This window comes from Bufo bufo, chromosome 11, assembly GCF_905171765.1.
Source record: "Bufo bufo chromosome 11, aBufBuf1.1, whole genome shotgun sequence".
Taxonomy (NCBI): Eukaryota; Metazoa; Chordata; class Amphibia; order Anura; family Bufonidae; genus Bufo; species Bufo bufo.
The window spans coordinates 64,472,150-64,496,933 of NC_053399.1; the positions used below are offsets into that span (position 1 = coordinate 64,472,150).

General features: G+C 47.6%; 1 long non-coding RNA gene across 1 annotated transcript; it reads left to right on the forward strand.

Moving 5' to 3' along the window:
- Nucleotides 1–6,998: 6,998 nt before the first annotated feature.
- On the forward strand, nucleotides 6,999–22,407 carry LOC120982202. Its single transcript, XR_005774858.1, has 3 exons — nucleotides 6,999–7,345; nucleotides 9,305–9,309; nucleotides 22,397–22,407. It is a non-coding gene; the product is annotated as an uncharacterized LOC120982202 (long non-coding RNA).
- Nucleotides 22,408–24,784: the final 2,377 nt, after the last annotated feature.

The window sequence follows — 24,784 nt, forward strand, 5'->3', positions numbered from 1 at the left end:
GCCAGAGGTGAGGTCCGAAGTGGGCCTCACTCCACCTGCCCATCCCCCTAGCCGGGCAGGCTCGGCTGCTCTCCTACAGGCTGCCCTAGACCGTCTCCAGGCTGGAGACCAGGCTTCCTATGAGATCCTCATGGCAGCTTCAGAGCGTTGCGAGCAAGCAGAGGCTGCAGAACGTTGTGAGAAAGCTGCAGAGCGTCACGAGCAGGCCGAGCGTGAACATCAGCTGCGAGTGCTCCAGCTCCAACTCCATCAGCCCTCTCCAGCCCGATGTGAGTCTCCAGAGGTCCGGATTCCCAAACTGCGGCAGAGGACTTTCCCCTACTGGACAAGGATGGGGACCTGAACACCTTTTTGTCGGCATTCGAGACGGCCTGCCATCAGTACCAGCTGCCGGGGGACCAGTGGGTCAGATTCCTCACGCCACGTCTCAGGGAAAAAGCCCTTGAAATCTTTGGGTATCTGCCCAGCGAGACCATCCTGAGCTATGAGGACATCAAACAGGCTCTGGTCGGCAGTACAATTTAACCCCTGAGTCGTACCGGAAAAAGCTCAGGATTTTGCAGCGGGGTTCTACCCAGAGCTGGGCCGATCACATGTGGGCCCTGCTGAGAGTGGTCGACCAATGGACCACAGGATTGGAGCTCACCACCGTCCAGCAGCTGAAGGAGCTCATCGCCACAGAGCAGTTCTTGTGGAATTGCCCATAGGACCTCCAGCAGTACCTCCGCGACCGGAAGCCAAAGGGGGTCTCCGCAACAGCAGCCCTGGCCGATGAATACACCAACAACAGGACTTTAGAGGCCCGGAAACCTGTCGGCTGGAGAGGAGGTAAGACACACAGTTCCCCTGCTGCCCCTGCCCCTAGGCCAAAGTGGGCACCAGTCCCGGATTCACTTTTAACGTCGGTGGGGGAACACCGACTTTGCCACCTGTGTAAACAGCCAGGACACTTCAAAGCCATGTGTCCCCAGCGTCCGAGGGACCCGTCCCAGTCATCGAGCCGGAAACTGTCCACTGTGTGGGTGTGTGTGGGGGTGGTGGGAGGTCCCTTCATAATTTTCAACCGGTCATCGTGGGCCAGGCCGTGGCCATAGGACTTAGAGACCCCGGTGGTAAGATGACACTGGTATGGTCTGAACTGGTGACACCCCATGATTTACTGCCCGGGAGATCCCTTACTGTCTTCGGGATTGGAGGAGTACAACCATCGCTGCCCGTCGCCAAGGTCTATTTGGACTGGGGCGCCGGTCGAGGAGTAAGGGAGGTGGGGGTATCCTCAAATATCCCTGCCAGTGTTCTGCTGGGGATAGACCTGGGGCGGCTTGTGTCTAAGTACGTGGCCACTGACACCCCGAGGTCCAATTCCCCAGAATTTGATGTAATATCCACCCCTGATGATACTGTGAATGTTCATAACATGCCTGCTGATGGGGATGTGGGGGTGGGGGATGTAATGTGTACCTCTCCCCTCAGTGGGGAGGGGGTCATTCCTGCCAGCTGTGCTGAAGTAAACTAAAAACCAAACAAGTGGAATGTTATATCAAAAATTGTCATTTATTATAAAATATAAAAATGGAGAACAACAGGATGTCATACAGTACACGGAGAAGCACAGGGTAAGTCAAAACAAAAGAACCACCATGAGACTGCGCAAGGTAATGCACAGATGGGTACGATCAAAAGGTAACGCTAAAGCAAAGGCTCTGGGAAACCAATTGAGTATCACATATAATAGTCTCCTCAATAGGGATGTGGTGCACGAAGCGCCACAGACTCAATGTGAGAAACCCAAAATAGTAGCTAGCAACATGGAATAATATAGGCGTCACATTCAGCCAGATAAAATAATACAATGGTGAGAACTCACTTGGCTAGGATCAAAAATAATGGACCTGGTATACGCCTAAGTGCAAGGGACCCAGCGTGGATACATGCAGGGGTACCCCACACACAGTGAAGAACCGTGCTAGTTACAGACCGTACCTGAAGACATGGTGGCAAGATGAATGACAGGCCCTGGGCGCGAGACCTCGACGCGCGTTTCACCTCAACGGCTTCGTCAGGAGGTACTTAGTGATGCATAGGCAGGGTATATATAGGATATGGTAGGGGTGGGGTGATGGACAAAAATTACCTGGATGCGGCACATCTGCGGACCACACGAACGGGCGCGGGAAGCTCCATGGTACGCGGCGCCATCTCTCAGCGCATCCACGTCTGCACACTGCGCATGCGCAGCGACACTTGCAGACGTCACGGAGCGCGTCGAGATGGCGCCGCCCAGCGCATGCGCACCCCGCGACCCCCGTGGAACGCAGGTGAACCGCAATCCGCCGCTCAGAAAACAACCAGAGGATGGGATGTAATCGCACGATTGCCATAATGCCGCAGGCACACACCCGCTGTATCCACACCGGGCCCCTCGCTCACAGAAAATATCATATAAGGAAAAAACATAAGTGGACATCTAATCTGAATCAAAGGATAGTAAGAAGTGACATAGTCATAAGTGTAACAGGTAGTAGCATGACCTCCTGATACGTATACATAGTGGCATATCAGATAGAAAGGTGACATGTAAGGGGTCATAAATAAAACCATAATAATGACTAACTATGGCGTAACCCTGTAACGCACACGCAGTGATGGGTGATAAGAAACATACAATGTGCTAAGGGTCCATAACAATAGAACCAATAAATATAACGATCGTACAGATAATCTAGTGGTATAGTGAATGAAAGAGAAAATCTAATCCATAAAAACATCACATATATAAAAAAGTACTATCAGTAATTAGCATATAATCATTAATAAACATAATCCAGAACGTGTCAAATCAGGTCATATGGGTCGATATTACCATCAAAGGTAGACATGATAAAACAATTCATACAAGTAAAGAGAATCATCCCATTATATTGATAAAACAAGGGTAATACTGTATAAAAAGCTGTATAATATAGACCCACTGTAATAATGGTAGAGGGTGGGGGCGAACAGGGTGGCACCCCGGGCAGCAAAGGCAGCCCGCGGGGTCACCCCAGACACACCCAACCCACCACCCAGCAAAGATGACAACGGAAAGGGGTGACCGGGGTGACACCACCGGCGGCAAAGGCCGCCGGCGGGGTCAGCCGAGACACCCCCAGCCGCCAAGACAAAGAGCAATGAAAGCAGCAATGTGAATCATTAATATACATAATCCTGAACGTGTCAAATCAGGTCATATGGGTCAACATTACCATCTAGGCCATAATTAGCCCATAACTAAATATACTCTCAGTCTCCTTCTCAAATATACATGATAATAGACATGATAAAACAATTCATACGAGTAAAGAAAATCATCCCATTATATTGATGAAAAAAGGATAATACTGTATAAAAAGCTGTATAATATAGACCCGCTGTAATAATGATACAGGTTCGCTGCAATAATGGAAGAGGGTGGGGGCGAACGAGGTGGCACCCCGGGCAGCAAAGGCAGCCCGCGGGGTCACCCCAGACACACCCAACCCCCAGCAAAGATGATAAAAGGATACACGAGAGTCCTGAAACGGAAAGGGGTGACCGGGGTGACACCGCCGGCGGCAAAGGCCGCCGGCGGGGTCAGCCGAGACACCCCCATCCGCCAAGACCAAGAGCAATGAGAGCAGTAATGTGAACCGCGGCAGCAGTGGAGTCGGGGCGTCCGGGACGGCACCACAGGCGCCAGAAGCCGACAGCGGGGTCGGCCCGGGCCCCCACAACCCCACAAAAGAGGGAGGGCCACGGTGGAATAGGCCCCACCCATATGGCACCAAGCACATCAGATACCTAACAAGTCCTCCCCAAAAGTATAGCAATATCATAGTAAGGATCTCACTGGCTAGAATATGCCAGGCAGGTTTATACCCATGTATTCTCGGAGCACAAAATGGTGCCCCGCCATATGTATATATATTAGAAGTAATGTAATATTATATAAATATGTTGCTAGGAGGTCTTGACGAACATCCTCTCTTGTGGCGGCTATGTCATCACAATAGGTAGCTCCGTCCATCATCACCAATTCCACACAGAAATGAATAGCATGATCTCAAAAAAAAGAAAATAACAATATTATAGGAAATACAATATAATAAAACAAAAGCAAAAATATATACCCTGCAATAAAATTCGCGCTATTTTCATAGAAAAGAAGAAAAACTGTTAGATTCATTAAGGCCGTACGGAGTGACGGTATCAAGGTTGACAATCCAACCTTGAACTCGCAGAATTTGCTCCAGTGATAAGCAGTTCGAACAACAAGCCGGCGTGCTGACACAACGATTCCTCGAAAGAGGTTATCAGTATAATACCATACAACGGGGCTATGAAAGAGCCAAAAAAACGTCTAGAGACTCTTTGTTGGTGAGTAGAGTTCAGAAAAGGGATAACCGTGACACATGTGTGAGATTTATTACCCCCTTTAATTCAAAATGGAGGTATATTCAGGACATTCTGAGGAGACATTGGTCGGTTCTTCACACAGATGGTGATCTGGCGGTATGTCTCCCCACATATCCCCAGATTACGTGGAGGCGGTCACGCAATTTGCGTGACATCCTCACAAAAAGTCACTATGTCCCCACACCCAGGGGGGGCATCTTTGGCAGTAAAGGTCCCAAGTGGGGGTCCTTCTCCTGTGGATCGTGTGCCGCCTGCAGGTACATGATTCGTTCTACCGCCTTCAGTGACTCCTCAGGCCGAAAAGATTTTAAGATCGTACACAACATAAATTGTAATACTGAGGCTGTGATATATTTGATCACATGCCCATGTAATCTTTTTTATGTTGGTATGACAAAGAGAGCCCTGAAAACACGGGTTTTGGAACATGTGTGTAGTATTCGTGCAGCGGCGGATATTCCTGAGAAGGATTGGGAGTCACTGCAGGCGGTTCCACGACATTTTCGCAGGTTTCACGGGTCCGATCCAGGGGGACTGACGGTGAAGGGTATTGACAGACTCCATCTAGGGTCTAGAGGCGGTAATATTAAAGTGGCTCTACTCCGTAGAGAGACTAGGTGGATTGTCAACCTTGATACCGTCACTCCGTACGGCCTTAATGAATCTAACAGTTTTTCTTCTTTTCTATGAAAATAGCGCGAATTTTATTGCAGGGTATATATTTTTGCTTTTGTTTTATTATATTGTATTTCCTATAATATTGTTATTTTCTTTTTTTTGAGATCATGCTATTCATTTCTGTGTGGAATTGGTGATGATGGACGGAGCTACCTATTGTGATGACATAGCCGCCACAAGAGAGGATGTTCGTCAAGACCTCCTAGCAACATATTTATATAATATTACATTACTTCTAATATATATACATATGGCGGGGCACCATTTTGTGCTCCGAGAATACATGGGTATAAACCTGCCTGGCATATTCTAGCCAGTGAGATCCTTACTATGATATTGCTATACTTTTGGGGAGGACTTGTTAGGTATCTGATGTGCTTGGTGCCATATGGGTGGGGCCTATTCCACCGTGGCCCTCCCTCTTTTGTGGGGTTGTGGGGGCCCGGGCCGACCCCGCTGTCGGCTTCTGGCGCCTGTGGTGCCGTCCCGGACGCCCCGACTCCACTGCTGCCGCGGTTCACATTACTGCTCTCATTGCTCTTGGTCTTGGGGGTTGGGTGTGTCTGGGGTGACCCCGCGGGCTGCCTTTGCTGCCCGGGGTCACCCCGGTCACCCCTTTCCGTTTCAGGACTCTCGTGTATCCTTTTATCATCTTTGCTGGGGGTTGGGTGTGTCTGGGGTGACCCCGCGGGCTGCCTTTGCTGCCCGGGGTGCCACCTCGTTCGCCCCCACCCTCTTCCATTATTGCAGCGAACCTGTATCATTATTACAGCGGGTCTATATTATACAGCTTTTTATACAGTATTATCCTTTTTTCATCAATATAATGGGATGATTTTCTTTACTCGTATGAATTGTTTTATCATGTCTATTATCATGTATATTTGAGAAGGAGACTGAGAGTATATTTAGTTATGGGCTAATTATGGCCTAGATGGTAATGTTGACCCATATGACCTGATTTGACACGTTCAGGATTATGTATATTAATGATTCACATTGCTGCTTTCATTGCTCTTTGTCTTGGCGGCTGGGGGTGTCTCGGCTGACCCCGCCGGCGGCCTTTGCCGCCGGTGGTGTCACCCCGGTCACCCCTTTCCGTTGTCATCTTTGCTGGGTGGTGGGTTGGGTGTGTCTGGGGTGACCCCGCGGGCTGCCTTTGCTGCCCGGGGTGCCACCCTGTTCGCCCCCACCCTCTACCATTATTACAGTGGGTCTATATTATACAGCTTTTTATACAGTATTACCCTTGTTTTATCAATATAATGGGATGATTCTCTTTACTTGTATGAATTGTTTTATCATGTCTACCTTTGATGGTAATATCGACCCATATGACCTGATTTGACACGTTCTGGATTATGTTTATTAATGATTATATGCTAATTACTGATAGTACTTTTTTATATATGTGATGTTTTTATGGATTAGATTTTCTCTTTCATTCACTATACCACTAGATTATCTGTACGATCGTTATATTTATTGGTTCTATTGTTATGGACCCTTAGCACATTGTATGTTTCTTATCACCCATCACTGCGTGTGCGTTACAGGGTTACGCCATAGTTAGTCATTATTATGGTTTTATTTATGACCCCTTACATGTCACCTTTCTATCTGATATGCCACTATGTATACGTATCAGGAGGTCATGCTACTACCTGTTACACTTATGACTATGTCACTTCTTACTATCCTTTGATTCAGATTAGATGTCCACTTATGTTTTTTCCTTATATGATATTTTCTGTGAGCGAGGGGCCCGGTGTGGATACAGCGGGTGTGTGCCTGCGGCATTATGGCAATCGTGTGCCTGCGGCATTATGGCAATCGTGCGATTACATCCCATCCTCTGGTTGTTTTCTGAGCGGCGGATTGCGGTTCACCTGCGTTCCACGGGGGTCGCGGGGTGCGCATGCGCTGGGCGGCGCCATCTCGACGCGCTCCGTGACGTCTGCAAGTGTCGCTGCGCATGCGCAGTGTGCAGACGTGGATGCGCTGAGAGATGGCGCCGCGTACCATGGAGCTTCCCGCGCCCGTTCGTGTGGTCCGCAGATGTGCCGCATCCAGGTAATTTTTGTCCATCACCCCACCCCTACCATATCCTATATATACCCTGCCTATGCATCACTAAGTACCTCCTGACGAAGCCGTTGAGGTGAAACGCGCGTCGAGGTCTCGCGCCCAGGGCCTGTCATTCATCTTGCCACCATGTCTTCAGGTACGGTCTGTAACTAGCACGGTTCTTCACTGTGTGTGGGGTACCCCTGCATGTATCCACGCTGGGTCCCTTGCACTTAGGCGTATACCAGGTCCATTATTTTTGATCCTAGCCAAGTGAGTTCTCACCATTGTATTATTTTATCTGGCTGAATGTGACGCCTATATTATTCCATGTTGCTAGCTACTATTTTGGGTTTCTCACATTGAGTCTGTGGCGCTTCGTGCACCACATCCCTATTGAGGAGACTATTATATGTGATACTCAATTGGTTTCCCAGAGCCTTTGCTTTAGCGTTACCTTTTGATCGTACCCATCTGTGCATTACCTTGCGCAGTCTCATGGTGGTTCTTTTGTTTTGACTTACCCTGTGCTTCTCCGTGTACTGTATGACATCCTGTTGTTCTCCATTTTTATATTTTATAATAAATGACAATTTTTGATATAACATTCCACTTGTTTGGTTTTTAGTTTACTCTGGATGTGGTACAAGTGGTCACTATAGCTGTCTTAGTTGACAGAGCTGCCTTTTTGTAGGTTAATAGCTGTGCTGAAGTCCCATGGTGTGGCCAGCAAGCCTGCTGGAACCTGTTGTCCTCTGGTGTGGTGACTAAGGGGACAAGCAGGGGGCAGACAGCTGCGGGGGAGGAGGATGCAAATGAGGTCAGGGCTGTGCCAGGAGAAGTAGGGCTGCCAGGTAGAGCCTCAGTGCAGGGTTCCTCCACAACTGGGATGTCAGAAAGCCAGGTTAGTCCGTCTGGACTGGCGACTTGGTCAGAAGCTGAGGGGAAGCAGGCACTACCAGCGGTCTCATCGGCCATAGCAGCTGTCACATGCAGTAGGAGTGCTGGGGCCCTAGGGGTCCCTCAGGGGTCTGATGGCTTTCCCCCTTCCGACCAAGTGGCTGCCGAGTCAGATGGAGGCCAGGAGACAGGTCCTGAGGACCTGACAGGGGACGTGGCAGTATCGTCTATTCTGGCCACGTCCAGTCAGAAGTTTCAGGCAGCGTTAGTGGCTGACGCCAGCCTGAATGCTCTCAAGGAGCGAGCAGAACCGCCCCCCTCGGACTCAGACCTCGAGTGGATGGTCTGGGACCAAGGACGGCTGTACCGGGTCACGGTCCAGCAGGGCTCACCGGAGGCATGGCCTAGGGACCAACAGCTAGTGGTACCCTATCAGTTCAGGACGGAGTTGTTGCGGGTTGCGCATGAGATTCCGATAGCTGGACACCTAGGGGTCGCTAAGACAAAGGCCAGATTAGCCCAACATTTCTACTGGCCAAAGATAGGTGCCAATGTGGTTTCCTACTGCCGTTAATGTGTCACCTGCCAGCGGGTGGGGAAGGCAGGGCGGCGCCTCAAAGCCCCACTGGTAACGCTGCCCATAATTGAAAAGCCTTTCAGGAGGGTGGCTGTGGATCTGATTGGACCGCTGTCCATTCCCAGCAGCTCCGGGAAACGCTTCATATTGACTGTAGTAGACTATGCCACCCGGTACCCGGAGGCGGTAGTCTTGTCATCCATTCGGGCCGACAAGGTGGCCACCGCCTTGCTGGAGATTTTCTCCGGAGTGGGCTTTCCCCAGGAAATGCTCACCGACCGGGGGACCCAGTTCATGTCGCAATTGATGGAGTCCCTCTGTAGGCAAACACAGGTGCAACATCTGGTGACCAGCCCGTACCACCCACAGACCAACGGCCTGTGCGAACGGTTTAATGGCACCTTAAAGCAGATGCTTAATATGTTGGTCGACTCCCATGGGCGTGACTGGGAGCGGTACCTCCCACATCTACTGTTTGCCTACTGAGAGGTCCCACAGGCCTCCACGGGGTTCTCCCCCTTCGAGCTCCTGTATGGGAGACGTGTGCGGGGGCCCCTGGCTCTGGTGAAAGAGGCCTTGGAGGGAGCTGTAGGAACCCCTGGAGTGTCGGTCGTCGAGTATGTCATGCACTTCCGGGACAAGCTGCAGGCCTTGTCGCAGCTGGTGCACGATAGTATGGAGCGGGCCCAGGCCGACCAGAAGCGATGGTATGACCAGAACGCTTGCGGGAGGACCTACCAGGTGGGTCAAAAGGTATGGGTACTGGTCCCCGTACCTCAGGACAAGCTTCAGGCGGCCTGGGAAGGCCCATACCTCGTGCATCAATGCTGTGACGAACCTGGTCACCCTGGACCATGCCCGAGGAAGGCAGAAGGCCTTCCACGTGAACATGATGAAGGCACATCATGAAAGGAATGCATGTGCCCTCCCTGTCTGCAACCTCCCCGAAGAGGGGGAGGAGGAAACCCTCCTGGACATGCTCGCCCAGGTGAAGGCGGGTGGGTCCATCGAGGATGTGGAGGTGGGCCAACAGCTCTTGAAGGACCAACGGTCCCAGCTATGGGCCACCCTTCACCCGTTCTGGGAGTTGTTCATCACGTGGACACTAGGGATCACCCCCCAATCCGGCGTTCAGCATATCGGGTTTCCTTGGAGGTGCAGCAGCACATGCGCCAGGAGATTGATGAGATGCTGAAGCTGGGGGGTCATCCAGGCATCCAACAGCGCTTGGGCCTAGCTTTCCAGCAGTATCACTTGACCATTCGCCACAAGAAGGGTCGTGACCACGGGAATGCCGATGGGCTATCCCGGCAAGGAGAGGGTGAGGATGGGCGCACCAGGGAGAACACAGTATTGTGCTGCCCCCTGACGCACTCTAAAGGGGGAGGTGTCAGGAATATGGATTAATATTTACTGTCAGCCATGTCCTCACACCCACCATTTGCTGAAAGATGGCAAAGGAAATCAAGCTCCACAGGGGGGCCCTGCTTCAAAGCCACAGCCAAATAGCAGAAAACTCCTAGCAGGCCAAATTTGATTACATTTCACACTTCCAGTCAGACAGCACGGATGCTGCAGGAAAACCCCCAGCAGGAGGTATCAGCGCTTGCCAGGATCAATGATACCTCCCAGACATGTTGGCACCTACATTTCATAAGGAATTTTGAATCGCCCGGCCATCGCAGGCGCAAACCGGATACATATTTGTGTCCCGGTGGCCACGATGAACGTTTGAGAATGGGATGCCAGGGAAGGGAGATATCCATATCTCCTCACAGAAACCAACTAACGGTACCATGTTTGGACTTTAGTTGTAGCCGGAACCCAGGCGGATCAATTGGGCCCGGAACCATCTTCCTGCGCCTCTCTATGCCCGTGTGGACAGGAGGTGTCTGTGTAAACTGTACCAAGCTGACCTTACCTGCTCCTCTGGAGGGCGTAACGTCACGCTTTGGTAGCCCGTGACCATACCGCATCTCGTGAACTCAACGTAGGTGACGTCAAGCGGGCACAAGACGTGGTATTCGTCACAACCCTCCCTCTCCTTCTCAGCTGACAGGGCCAGTTTCCTCATCTCAACTTGTGAATCAAGAAGGTAAAGGGTGCCAATACTGAGCTAGCTCTACAAGAAACTAGGGGTCATTTATCAAAGACCGTCTTTTTACATTGGTCTTTGATAGTGCCTGCGCTGGCAGAGGAAACACCTAATTTATGAGGCATGATCATAAATTAGGTGCCCCTCTGGCAGTCCGTGCACCTGGAGTGAAAACCGTGCCGGTTCCTGATTGGAGTAGTTTTCACTGCTCTTTTATGCCAGGCATAAATGTTAGTAAATTTGTCCTGGCTCCAGCCCGACCCCGCCATGCCCCCGCCACTCCCAAGTGCTCGAGGACGGTGATTTGCAGAAAGGGTTCTTGTGAATCTTATGTCAAAATCTGGCATAGCGATGTTAGTAAATGACCCCCAATGTGCCTGGTTTAACATGATCTTTTTTAAAATAAAATTGCATTAACCATTTCACATCTGGCCACCGCAGAATAATACTATGGTGAACTCTCCCTATATGGCTTAATTTATTATAATACATATGTTCATTACACGTATGTTCATTATTTCTTTATTAGTTTCTTTCACAAATTTTGTCATTTCATTTTTATGCCTCTGTCACACAATTTTTTTTAGAGTTTTCAAACACTTGTGGAATAAATGTCTTTTTAACAGCATTTTTTAAACATGTTTTTTTAATTGTGTTTTTATTTTCTTTTGGAACAGTTAAATTATGTTTTTTTCCTGGTGTTTTTCAAAAAAAAATAGTATCACAACATAAAAAAGGCTTAAAATAAGGTCACATTTGTACATAGTCCATTTAATAATGCACTATGGACTTCAAGAACCACATTTATTATACAGATATGACAATTTTGTTGGGTGAAAAAGTCGCAAACTGCATGTTTGCGACTTTCAACGGCACTTGCGCCAACATTTTTGCACAAGTGGCATTACCATGCTGGCCACCCATGAAAGGGGTGTGTGTTCGGGTGGCACCACCACCATCATCTTCTACACCAGTTTTCAGTTCAGGTGCGACCTACAAGCCTCCATAAGAACTACAGCTATAAGGGTTTGTCTACACGACAACATTTGTCGTGCGACAATATGTCGCACAACAAAAGGGTACAACTACACTGAGACTTGTGTTGTGCGACATTTATGTTGCAGTAATGTCGCTCAACATATTACAATCTATGGTGTCGCACTGCGAAATGCTGCGACTGCAACACGGCAGTCGCACAAAAATCCAACTTGGATGGATCTCTGTATGTCGCAGTACGAGACCATAGACTGTCATTATAAAAAATGTTGAGCGACATTACTGCGACTTATTGTCGCACGACAGATGTTGTTGTGCAGACGTACCCTAATAGTCCCATATTCTTCAGAGAGACCCAGGCTATACATAGAAAGAACAGCTTCCCTGATTTAAGCATGTGGAAGCTGTTCAGGCCCGTGAAGGGCAGCGATCCCAGGAAAAGTCACCTCAGATGCAGTTGTGACAATTGATCACTTAATCCAAGGGGTTAAATGTCTGAGATCAGCATTATGGCAGATCGCAGATATTAGCCCAGGGTATCTGCTGTGTCTGACTTGGAGCAAGCATCATCTTTAAAGGGACACTGACAGGCCCAATAAGCATATTTAGCTATATATATGACTGCACAGGTCTTCTAATGTGTATTAAAATCGTATAAGTATACCCCCTGTCCACCTTATAAATACAGTAAACTGATGTTTTATAACCTGATAGAATCGTCTTCTTTCTGCCCAAGGGGCGGCGTTTCAGCTTCACTTGCGCCCAGCCAGCCGCCCCCAACCCCCGTTTTGAAGCGCCGCCCAGCTCATCAATATTCACTTCGCTGGGCGGCTTCTGCTGTCCCCGACGTTACGAGATCCGGCGCATGCCCAATACAAACCTATGGGCATCAGACTCCATTTCATCTTCAGCGCATGCGCCCGGCACCCTCACTGGCCGGGATCACATCGCGCCTGCGTCCCCTCTGCTTCTTAGAGGCCGCTTCAGCCTCTGCGTTCTGCGCCTGTGTCGGGCACTCTTCAGAGCAGCGCTTCAGAGCGCTGCTCTCAAACACATCAGAATGGGTTAATACTATTGCGGCCAGTGAGGGACAAGAGAGAAGGACAAATTTAAATTCATCCAAAGGATAAAAGCTGTAACCCAGGCAGAAAGGACCTTTGGGATATTTTAGGTGAAGGATACCTTAGCCTTCGGCAACCTCACCAGAAGTTCCACTGACATTGAAGTAACCCACTGCTCCAAAACCACAAAACCTGACAAATCTAAAACTGTGGATTTGCAGAATTACCTCTGCAAAAAGAAGTTGAAAGAAATCCAGCTCCACTTGGATAAAGGAATGTGCGTTTATTCAGCTTGCGGTTAAAAACTCATCCATGAATTACAAAAATTATCAGTCTTGTCTACGTGTTTCGGGCTACCAGAGACAATTCCAGCCCTCCTTCATGACACAGAAAGACATTAAAAGTGAGACCTCTTAAAGGGGAGGGTGCACCTGTGTTCACTAATTGTCTCCACAGGCCTGTAACCGCCCCCAAGAAAAGGTGCCACACCTAAATATAACCATACACATGCATAAAAAAAAATATATATATATATAATAGCTGTGCAAAAGCTATACTATGCAGAAAAGTATACATATAAGAAGGATACACATGAAGTATATGCTGGATACATAGCAAAAATTGAGCAGAAAATGGTGGAACGTGATGGAAGTCAAATCAACAGAAATTTGGTAATTATAAAATTCCCAGGAAAAAGAGGAATCCATACACCAAATTTTCGGTGCATAGATTATTGCTGCAAAATCAGATCTAGGCGTTTATTCAGCCCCTCAGGTTGGCGCGTATTAAGCGAAAAAATCCAAAACGATTCTCTGTTTAGTAATTTCCTTCTATAGTCTCCTCCACGCTTAGGCAAAAAAACTTTTTCTATGCCTTGTACGTAGTGTCCTTGTATAGTAATATTCCCCATGAACTGGCCATTACATCCCTAACTTGGTTCCTACAGGTATATGGGAACATCACTTTAGGTTTGCAGGAATATGTCCTGATGGTGGTGGACTTCCTCCTCAGGCACAATTTCTTCATGTTCAACAATAAATTTTATCTTCAGATATCGGGGGTGTCGATGGGGGCTAAATTCTCTCCCTCCATCGCCAATATCTTTATGGCATGGTGGGAGAGGTGTTTTATCTTCATCGACACCCACCCTTTCTGGCACCACATCAGGTGGTATGGCCGTTACATCGATGACCTGATCCTGATTTGGACGGGCGATGTGGCGGCCATACCATCCTTTTTTGGTTACATCAATTCCTGTGTGGACACTATTTCTTTTAGTGTCCACCATGACACATTGGAGGTGGCTTTTTTGGATTTGCGCCTGAGGGGGGACCCCGCCACCAATCGGGTCTCTACCTGCACATATAGGAAACCTATAGCAGGTAATACCACATTACATGCAACATCTTGTCATCCAAAACATGTAACTGCCAATATACCCAGAGGGGAAATCATCCGTGCAAGAAGGAATTGCACGGAAGAAAAAAGCTTTATGGAGGAGGCTAGATATATTTCCCATAGACTAAGTAAAAGAGGCTATGGTGCAAAACATGTAGAGGATGCCATAATACAGGTCTCAACCATTGAAAGGGGATCCCTCCTTTATCCTAGACAGGAACATCTATTGCAAAAGGAGGTTCCATCATCTGATATAGGCACCAATAGTAGAAATAAAAACAAAAACATAAAACATAATATCAAGGACAAGGGCAGAAGGAATAATCTGTTTGTGACACAATATAGTACAGAGTACCAACAGATATGTCATATTATAAAAAAGCATTTTCCTGTCCTGTCATATGATAGAGAATGGACTGACATAGTTGCAGATGGGGTTAAATGCGCAGCTAGAAGGGCGCCCACAATTGCAAACTATGTCAGCCCCAGCCTATATCAAGAAGAGAAAAAGTCGCAACCAGTGTAGCTTAGGACCAAGGGGAGTTACAAGTGCGGACACCACAGATGTATTTGCTGCACACATATGATAAAATCCAAGACTTTTATTCAACTGTAAATAACAGAGTTTTTCCAATGAAAGCGTATCTCAACTGCAATACAACCCATGCAGTCTATTTGATCACCTGCACAAAATGTAAATTGCAATACGTGGGCTGCACTATTAATGCAATAAAATCTAGAATACGCAAACACATCTCTGATGTGCCCCACCATGGCAGTCGCAATGTGTCTGCAGCTAGTCTGCATTTTGCTGTCTGCCATGGTGGGGACACATCAGATATGATAGTACAAGGCATAGAAAAAGTTTTTTTGCCTAAGCGTGGAGGAGACTATAGAAGGAAATTACTAAACAGAGAATCGTTTTGGATTTTTTCGCTTAATACGCGCCAACCTGAGGGGCTGAATAAACGCCTAGATCTGATTTTGGTGTATGGATTCCTCTTTTTCCTGGGAATTTTATAATTACCAAATTTCAGTTGATTTGACTTCCATCACGTTCCACCATTTTCTGCTCAATTTTTGCTATGTATCCAGCATATACTTCATGTGTATCCTTCTTATATGTATACTTTTCTGCATAGTATAGCTTTTGCACAGCTATTATATATATATATATATATATTTATTTTTTCTATGCATGTGTATGGTTATATTTTAGTTTTTTCTTTCATTTAATTTTCATGAGAGAGTTAACTTAGGTGTGGCACCTTTTCTTGGGGGCGGTTACAGGCCTGTGGAGACAATTAGTGAACACAGGTGCTCCCTCCCCTTTAAGAGGTCTCACTTTTAATGTCTTTCTGTGTCATGAAGAAGGGCTGGGATTGTCTCTGGTAGCCCGAAACACGTAGACAAGACTGATAATTTTTGTAATTCATGGATGAGTTTTTAACCGCAAGCTGAATAAACGCACATTCCTTTATCCAAGTGGAGCTGGATTTCTTTAAACTTCTTTTTGCATTGCTGCCCGCACCTGACACGGGCTATCCGTGGTCACAATCAAAGGAAGGGCAGGTGAGAGCTGCTAAACCTCTCTTTTCTGCAGAATTACCTCTGTATCATCTAAAGACTGCATAATTGTACTACGGCAACTGAAAGACATCCAAAGTAAAAGTTGTGAGTTGCATCTTACCACTGTCTACCTCATTATTACTACCTATGGTTGTACCACCATTAACGGTACTGGCTGGCTGCACTGCCATTTCTAAATGTCTAATGTGTTAAAAATATAACAGATGTGGCTTTAGTACACTATATTTGGTTGAAATCTTTCTTACTGCACAGAAATTTGGGGATTCCAAAAGACGAGAGAAGCTCCTAAGCAGCTGACTAAGGTCAGACACAAAGCGAGTTCAGTGTGTGAAACTCGCAGCGTGTGTCAGTGCAAGGTCCTGTTATGACCTCCCCTCCTCTGACAGGATCCCACAGCATCATAATGATTTATAATGCTGTGTAACCCTTAGGGCTCTTTCACACGAGCGGATTCTGTGCAGGTAATCCGCTGCGTGAAAGAGAGCCAAGCCCCGTTCCGGACAGCAGAGACACGGAGCATTAACATGATTAATAATGCTCCGTGCCTCTCTGTGATCTTTTTACTACAAAATCACAGTGAGATAAAGTTGTCACCGTGATTTTGTAGTAAAAAGGTCAGAGAGGCAAAGAGCATTATCAATCATGTTAATGCTCCATGTCTCTGCTGTCCGGAACGGGGCTTGGCTCTCTTTCACGCAGCGCATTACCTGCACAGCATCCGCTCGTGTGAAAGAGCCCTTAGGCCCATTTCACACGAGTGAGTTTTCCGCGCGTGAACGCATTGCACCCGCACTGAATCCTGACCCATTTATTTCAATGGGTCTGTGTACATGACCGTTGTTTTTCACGCATCACTTCTGCGTTGCATAAAAATCGCAGCATGTTCTATATTCTGCTTTTTTCACGCAGCCCTGGCACCATGCAATCTCAGGAGTGACAGCTGGGTCTGCCACTAGACTATGCTGGCCTCAGTGATGCTGAAGGCAGCATTAGGGACATGACAAGTTCCCTTCAAGGATTTAGAAAATCAGGTTGAGTAGTGATGAGAGGCAGGGGCAATATTCGAATTCGCGATATTTCACCAATATTTTGTAGAATATCCGCCATATATTTGTGAATTTGAGATTACATTCTTGATTGCGAAAATCAGCAATTGTATTATTTGCGCAATGCGTGCAAAATACCGGCGTGGGGTAGGTAACTTTTTTATTGGTTGCTAGGGATGTTGCTAAGCTGGTCCACAAGCTAGAAGAAGGGAGGGATGAATACCTGATGTGTACTGTGTTAAAAAAAACCAAAAAACGAATATTCTATTTTAAGAATATATAGCACTATATTCTAAATATTTGCGAATTCTCAAAGTGCCGATATTCGCGATAAAAATTAGCTTTTTGAATATTCAAGCATATTTTGTTGAGCACATTTTGAGTTTAGCACAAGATTCTATTATACAGTTTATATACAGGGAGTGCAGAATTATTAGGCAAGTTGTATTTTTGAGGATTAATTTTATTATTGAACAACAACCATGTTCTCAATGAACCCAAAAAACTCATTAATATCAAAGCTGAATATTTTTGGAAGTAGTTTTTAGTTTGTTTTTAGTTTTAGCTATTTTAGGGGGATATCTGTGTGTGCAGGTGACTATTACTGTGCATAATTATTAGGCAACTTAACAAAAAACAAATATATACCCATTTCAATTATTTATTTTTACCAGTGAAATCAATATAACATCTCAACATTCACAAATATACATTTCTGACATTCAAAAACAAAAACAAATCAGTGACCAATATAGCCACCTTTCTTTGCAAGGACACTCAAAAGCCTGGCATCCATGGATTCTGTCAGTGTTTTGATCTGTTCACCATCAACATTGCGTGCAGCAGCAACCACAGCCTCCCAGACACTGTTCAGAGAGGTGTACTGTTTTCCCTCCCTGTAAATCTCACATTTGATGATGGACCACAGGTTCTCAATGGGGTTCAGATCAGGTGAACAAGGAGGCCATGTCATTAGATTTTCTTCTTTTATACCCTTTCTTGCCAGGCACGCTGTGGAGTGCTTGGACGTGTGTGATGGAGCATTGTCCTGCATGAAAATCATGTTTTTCTTGAAGGATGCAGACTTCTTCCTGTACCACTGCTTGAAGAAGGTGTCTTCCAGAAACTGGCAGTAGGACTGGGAGTTGAGCTTGACTCCATCCTCAACCCAAAAAGGCCCCACAAGCTCATCTTTGATGATACCAGCCCAAACCAGTACTCCACCTCCACCTTGCTGGCGTCTGAGTCGGACTGGAGCTCTCTGCCCTTTACCAATCCAGCCACGGGCCCATCCATCTGGCCCATCAAGACTCACTCTCATTTCATCAGTCCATAAAACCTTAGAAAAATCAGTCTTGAGATATTTCTTGGCCCAGTCTTGACGTTTCAGCTTGTGTGTCTTGTTCAGTGGTGGTCGTCTTTCAGCCTTTCTTAGGCTACTTTCACACTAGCGTTCGGAGCGGATCCGTCTGATGTTTCATCAGACGGATCCGCTCCGATAATGCAGACGTTCGCATCCGTTCAGAACGGATGCGTCTGCATTAAAACTTAGAAAATTTTCTAAGTGTGAAAGTTGTCTGAGCGGATCCGTTCAGACTTTACATTGAAAGTCAATGGGGAACGGATCCGCTTGAAGATTGAGCCATATGGTGTCATCTTCAAGCGGATCCGTCCCCATTGACTTACATTGTAAGTGTGGACGGATCCGCTCGCCTCCGCACGGCCAGGCGGACACCCGAACGCTGCAAGCAGCGTTCAGGTGTCCGCTCACTGAGCGGAGGCTGAGCGCTGGCAGGCGGATGCATTCTCAGTGGATCCGCCTCCACTGAGAATGCATTGGGGCCAGACGGATGCGTTCGGGGCCGCTCGTGAGCCCCTTCAAACGGTGCGCACGAGCGGACACCCGAACGCTAGTGTGAAAGTAGCCTTACCTTGGCCATGTCTCTGAGTATTGCACACCTTGTGGGGCACTCCAGTGATGTTGTAGCTCTGAAATATGGCCAAACTGGTGGCAAGTGGCATCTTGGCAGCTGCACGCTTGACTTTTCTCAGTTCATGGGCAGTTATTTTGCGCCTTGGTTTTTCCACACGCTTCTTGCGACCCTGTTGACTATTTTGAATGAAACGCTTGATTGTTCGATGATCACGCTTCAGAAGCTTTGCAATTTTAAGAGTGCTGCATCCTTCTGCAAGATATCTCACTATTTTTGACTTTTCTGAGCCTGTCAAGTCCTTTTTTTGACCCATTTTGCCAAAGGAAAGGAAGTTGCCTAATAATTATGCACACCTAATATAGGGTGTTGATGTCATTAGACCACACCCCTTCTCATTACAGAGATGCACATCACCTAATATGCTTAATTGGTAGTAGGCTTTCGAGCCTATACAGCTTGGAGTAAGACAACATGCATAAAGAGGATGATGTGGTCAAAATACTCATTTGCCTAATAATTCTGCACTCCCTGTATATTTGCTTTATATTCTTTCGTTTCCTAGGACTCATATTCCTTTTATGAAAAGATGTTATTTCTCTTTGTTAATGTTTTTAAGAACTTTTGCTTCCCCCCTCTAAGCTCTAAAATGCAGCAATAGCAAATAATGTCATGGTTGATTGTGTTTAAAAACAGACCATGCGTTGAATGTGTTATTCTTTTTTTTATATTAGAAAGCTTCCGGGGGTAGATGGTGTGTACACACATGGTGTTATGGGAAAAAAACAGTTGTTAGGACCAAGCGTCCAAAAAGTGTGCCTCAATGGGGACAGATCCCTGCCCCTGTTTATATACACACATGTTAATCTCATAAGAAACAGTGGCTTGTTCTTTACAAGTGTCAAAAAATTATCTATTTACAGGGGCAGAATGCTTGCCTGTATTTATAAATGCACAATTGTTAATTGTTAGAAGAAAGAGAGCCTTGTTCTACACAAGCTTCCAAAAAATACACTCACCTAAAGAATTATTAGGAACACCTGTTCTATTTCTCATTAATGCAATTATCTAGTCAACCAATCACATGGCAGTTGCTTCAATGCATTTAGGGGTGTGGTCCTGGTCAAGACCATCTCCTGAACTCCAAACTGAATGTCAGAATGGGAAAGAAAGGCGATTTAAGCAATTTTGAGCGTGGCATGGTTGTTGGTGCCAGACGTCTGAGTATTTCACAATCTGCTCAGTTACTGGGATTTTCACGCACAACCATTTCTAGGGTTTACAAAGAATGGTGTGAAAAGGGAAAAACATCCAGTATGCGGCAGTCCTGTGGGCAAAAATGCCTTGTGGATGCTAGAGGTCAGAGGAGAATGGGCCGACTGATTCAAGCTGATAGAAGAGCAACGTTGACTGAAATAACCACTCATTACAACCGAGGTATGCAAAGCATTTGTGAAGCCACAACACGCACAACCTTGAGGCGGATGGGCTACAACAGCAGAAGACCCCACCGGGTACCACTCATCTCCACTACAAATAGGAAAAAGAGGCTACAATTTGCACGAGCTCACCAAAATTGGACTGTTGAAGACTGGAAAAATGTTGCCTGGTCTGATGAGTCTCGATTTCTGTTGAGACATTCAAATGGTAGAGTCCGAATTTGGCGTAAACAGAATGAGAACATGTATCCATCCTCTGATGGCTACTTCCAGCAGGATCATGCACCATGTCACAAAGCTCGAATCATTTCAAATTGGTTTCTTGAACATGACAATGAGTTCACTGTACTAAAATGGCCCCCACAGTCACCAGATCTCAACCCAATAGAGAATCTTTGGGATGTGGTGGAACGAGAGCTTCGTGCCCTGGATGTGCATCCCTCAAATCTCCATCAACTGCAAGATGCTATCCTATCAATATGGGCCAACATTTCTAAAGAATGCTATCAGCACCTTGTTGAATCAATGCCACGTAGAATTAAGGCAGTTCTGAAGGCAAAAGGGGGTCTAACACCGTATCAGTATGGTGTTCCTAATAATTTTTTAGGTGAGTGTATGTCTTAATGGAGGCAAAATGCCTGCCCATATTTATACATGTACAGGTGTTAATTATCAGAAGAAAGAGTGACTTGTTCTAAATGAGCCTGGAAAATGTTCTCTTTTAATTGGGAGCAGCAGTACAGTGAAGATATGGAAAGGGTAAGGTAATAGAGCATGTGTAGTAATAGTGGTGGCTGTGTAGCGATAATGGTAGTGGCAGTGGGGTTAATGGAATTGGCAGTAGGGGACTAGCAGCTGCGGCAGTGGCAGCAGCAGCCATATGGTAAAGAACATGATAGTAGACCGGAAGACTGTTAGTGACAAGATGGGGTACCGTCATCAAGGGCAGATCTATTCAACAACCTTAGGGCTCGTTCACACGACCGTTTGAAGCCTGTGCACATGCTGTGGACCGCAAATTGTGGTCCCCAATGAACGGCCACTGACCGTGGCCCAGCCGCATGGGTATCGTGGACCCATTCACTTGAATGGATCTACGATCCCTCCATTCCGCAAAAAGATAGAGCATGTTCTATCTTTTTGCGGTGCGGAGGCACGGAACGGAACCCCAGAAAGTACTCCGTAGTGCTTCCGTAGTGTTCCGTTCCGCATCTCCGGATTTGTGGACCCATTGAAGTGAATGGGTCTGCATCCGTAATGCGGAATGCACACGGAACGGTGCCCGTGTATTGTGGATCCGCAAATGCGGTCCGCAATACGGCAACGGGCATCACACGTTCGTGTGAACCAGCCCTTAACCAGAGGATTGTGAAAACCCTCACTGATCCATACCTCATTCATTTTTGACAAAAGTAATGTTTTGTACACTGGCAACTGGCAACTTCATCCGATTAGGTGTCACAACGCCTCCTGCCACACTGACAACCCTATATAAGATGACACTGGAAACTGAGCAAGAAAGCACAGAAAGAGCATACTGGGTCAGATCAAGCCACTGTTCCAGTCTTCCTGCCCAGAAATCCATAGGGTCAAGATAGACATGGTATGCACCAGAAAAAGGCCACAGTCCAGGTAGGACTGAATCTGGGTGTTAAGGCAGTATGTCTCTGTTTGCTGATTTACCTTAGGCTGGCGTGGTGAATGAAAAAAAATGCTCCATCATGTTGATGATACTGAACTGACTGTTGCTGTTTGTAGTAGCAGAGATGGCAGTAGGTTGATGACTCTGCTGGGGGAGAAGAGGGCACTCAGACATGTTGGTGGCAGGCGTCTGCTCACCAAAAGCTATGGCAAACTGCATCCACAATGTTTCCTGGTAATAAAGTAGTTTGGCCTCCGTTTCAGCAACAGGAAAAAATTCACCACTTTACGCTGCTCGTACAGACTTTCCAGCATCTGAAAGGCCGAATTTCGGCGAGTTGTCCGGCGAGTTGGTATGTTGCAGATCAAGCACCGTACTGGCAGACCGTTCTATTGCTGCAAGTCCAGGAGGGAGTTCCTTGCCATATAAGAATGGCTGAAATGTGAGGACAGTCTCCTTAATGGGGCCAGCATCCCCTGCAATTCAGTGCACTTTTTCAAAAAGCATTGCACAACTAGATTTATCAAATGTGTTATGCAGAGAGCATGTGTTATTTCCCCAAAATGTAGCATGGCCATGATAATCCGACCATTGTCGCTGAAGACCATGCCCAGGTGGAGTTGGTGAGGAGACAGCCAGTGGGATGTTTGCTGCTTGATGCACTTAAGCAATCAGTGTTTGGCTGTGTGAGTATTCTCGCCAGGTGCCTAGGCCAATCAGCTCAAACATGACATGGCAACGCTTCACTTTACACATATGATAGAAGGGAGAGGGAGTGGGTGCAATGCTCTGTCCTGCTGCAGTTGGGGATGGGAAGTTAGTCATAGAGGATGAGGTGGAGGAGGCGGATAAGCGGCTGGTGTGGGAACCAGACCGACACAAACATGGAGGTGTCAACAGGATCTGGTCTTCTTGCTACAGTGCTGCCTTGCTGCAAAAAACATTGGCCCGATGGGCTGTGAAAGACATGTACTGTCCCTGCCCATAACAGCTGCTCCAGGTATCCACCATGGCGTGCACTTGCCACACAGTGAGAATTGCAAGGCGGGGCCCACATTTGTCACGGCTGAGGATGGGGGAAACCCTCAGCCGTGAGGTGCCAGGTGTTGATGTAGCTACTCGGCCATGAAGCCACAGGACAGGGAGCAGGTAACCTCCTACAGCGTCCCTACCCTGACCCTAACTCCTAACCTGCATGGGCCGACCTTTAAGGTAGGAGGGCCCATGCGCCGGAACCTCGGAGCCCTATCTTACCCTCCGCAGATCCCTGAGCTAGGAGCTGGGTAAGGCAACCTACTCCTCCTTGACACGGAGGAGCAGGAGCCTCAACGGCCAAGCTGTTGGGAAAAGGGGGACAGAAACAGCAATACGGAAATGGCAGGTGAACAGACATTCAGCAACCTGCCACAGCCCTGCTGACTGGATCCCTAAACAGGCAGGGATCCAGAACCGTTATGCTGCACAAACACATATGAAAATCCCAACAGACAAACTTGCTACAACACACACATAAAGACATAGGCATACATAAAACTTTAACTTAAACCTATACTATGAACTCAAACTTAAACTATGACCACAGTGGTGGCTCTCACTGGCGGATGAACAAACACAGGAGGCTGCTATCAGCAAGCATGCTGAAGCAACCTACTGAGCTCTGCAAGAGAGAGGGTCTTTATAGGCCCCAGTGGCCACACCCAAGGATTGGACACACCCAGTGACATCACACACACACTGGGAAGGAAGTTAACCCTTCCAGTAACACAGAAGGGAAAACAAACATACATAAAGGGAAAGTGCACACAATAACTAACAACAAGTGCACACATACACACATCACACAAAACCGCATGCACAACGTAGCAAGCTGCAATGGCACAGCTCCGACTGCTACGCTGCCCATACACACTGTTGCCAGCGGCAACCACAGGTGAGGCAAATACCACAGCCCTCACCTGTGATTGAACACCAAAGAGAACCGCTGACAACCGCATGCGGTTTAGGAGTCACGGTCATAGCCATGGCCGTGACACTCCCACCCCTCAAAGCCCCCCCACCAATAAAAAAAAAAACGTGAGGGACTCACACAAGGGGGTGGGAGAAGGGGACGTCCACTCTCAGACACGGTTCCCAAAATGTCACTGTCAGCTGCATCCTCTCCCAGCACACAACACAGCCAGTCCGACGAGGCCTGCAGCCCGCACCAGTGACGCAGGGAGGAGAACCACAGAGAGTGAACGAGGGGACTCTCCACTCACGTCCCCACTCCAGTCGCTGCCAGCAGACACTCCTAACCAGCACGCAGCCGGACCACTTACGGAGTGCTGCCAGCAGACGACCAGAGATGGGAACATGGAGAGGGACGAGGGATCCCCAACACGGACACGGAAGGTAAGGTGGCGGGGAATAAGCCACCAACCGTGCCGTTAACGGAGAACCCCCAGGAACGCTCTCCCTCCGGAGAACGCGCATGCAGACCACAAGGGTATGGCACTGCATGCTGCACCCTCTTTCGAAGGTATGCATACCGCATACCAAACACACACCACGTGTAATAAATCAGGGGGAACGCCAAACGAGGCAACGATGATGGCGGGGAAAGCCACTCACCGCGCCGTCAGAGGCGAAACCCCCAGAACGCTCTCCCTCCGAAGAGCGCGCATGTACCCCTTCACAGGCGGCGGTACATGCTACACCCTCTTTCGAGGGAATGCATACTCCCACCCCTCAAAGCCCCTCCCAACAACAAAAGGGGAAGGTTGGTGAGGCATAGGAAACAATGGGAGGGGGGGAGAGGAAAGACAAACAAAAGGGGACACCAACACGGACAACGGTGAGCGCGGAATGGCGGGGAATGCCACTCACCGCGCCGTAAATGGTGAACGCCCCATAACGCTCTCCCTCCGGAGAACGCGCATGCACCCCATCCG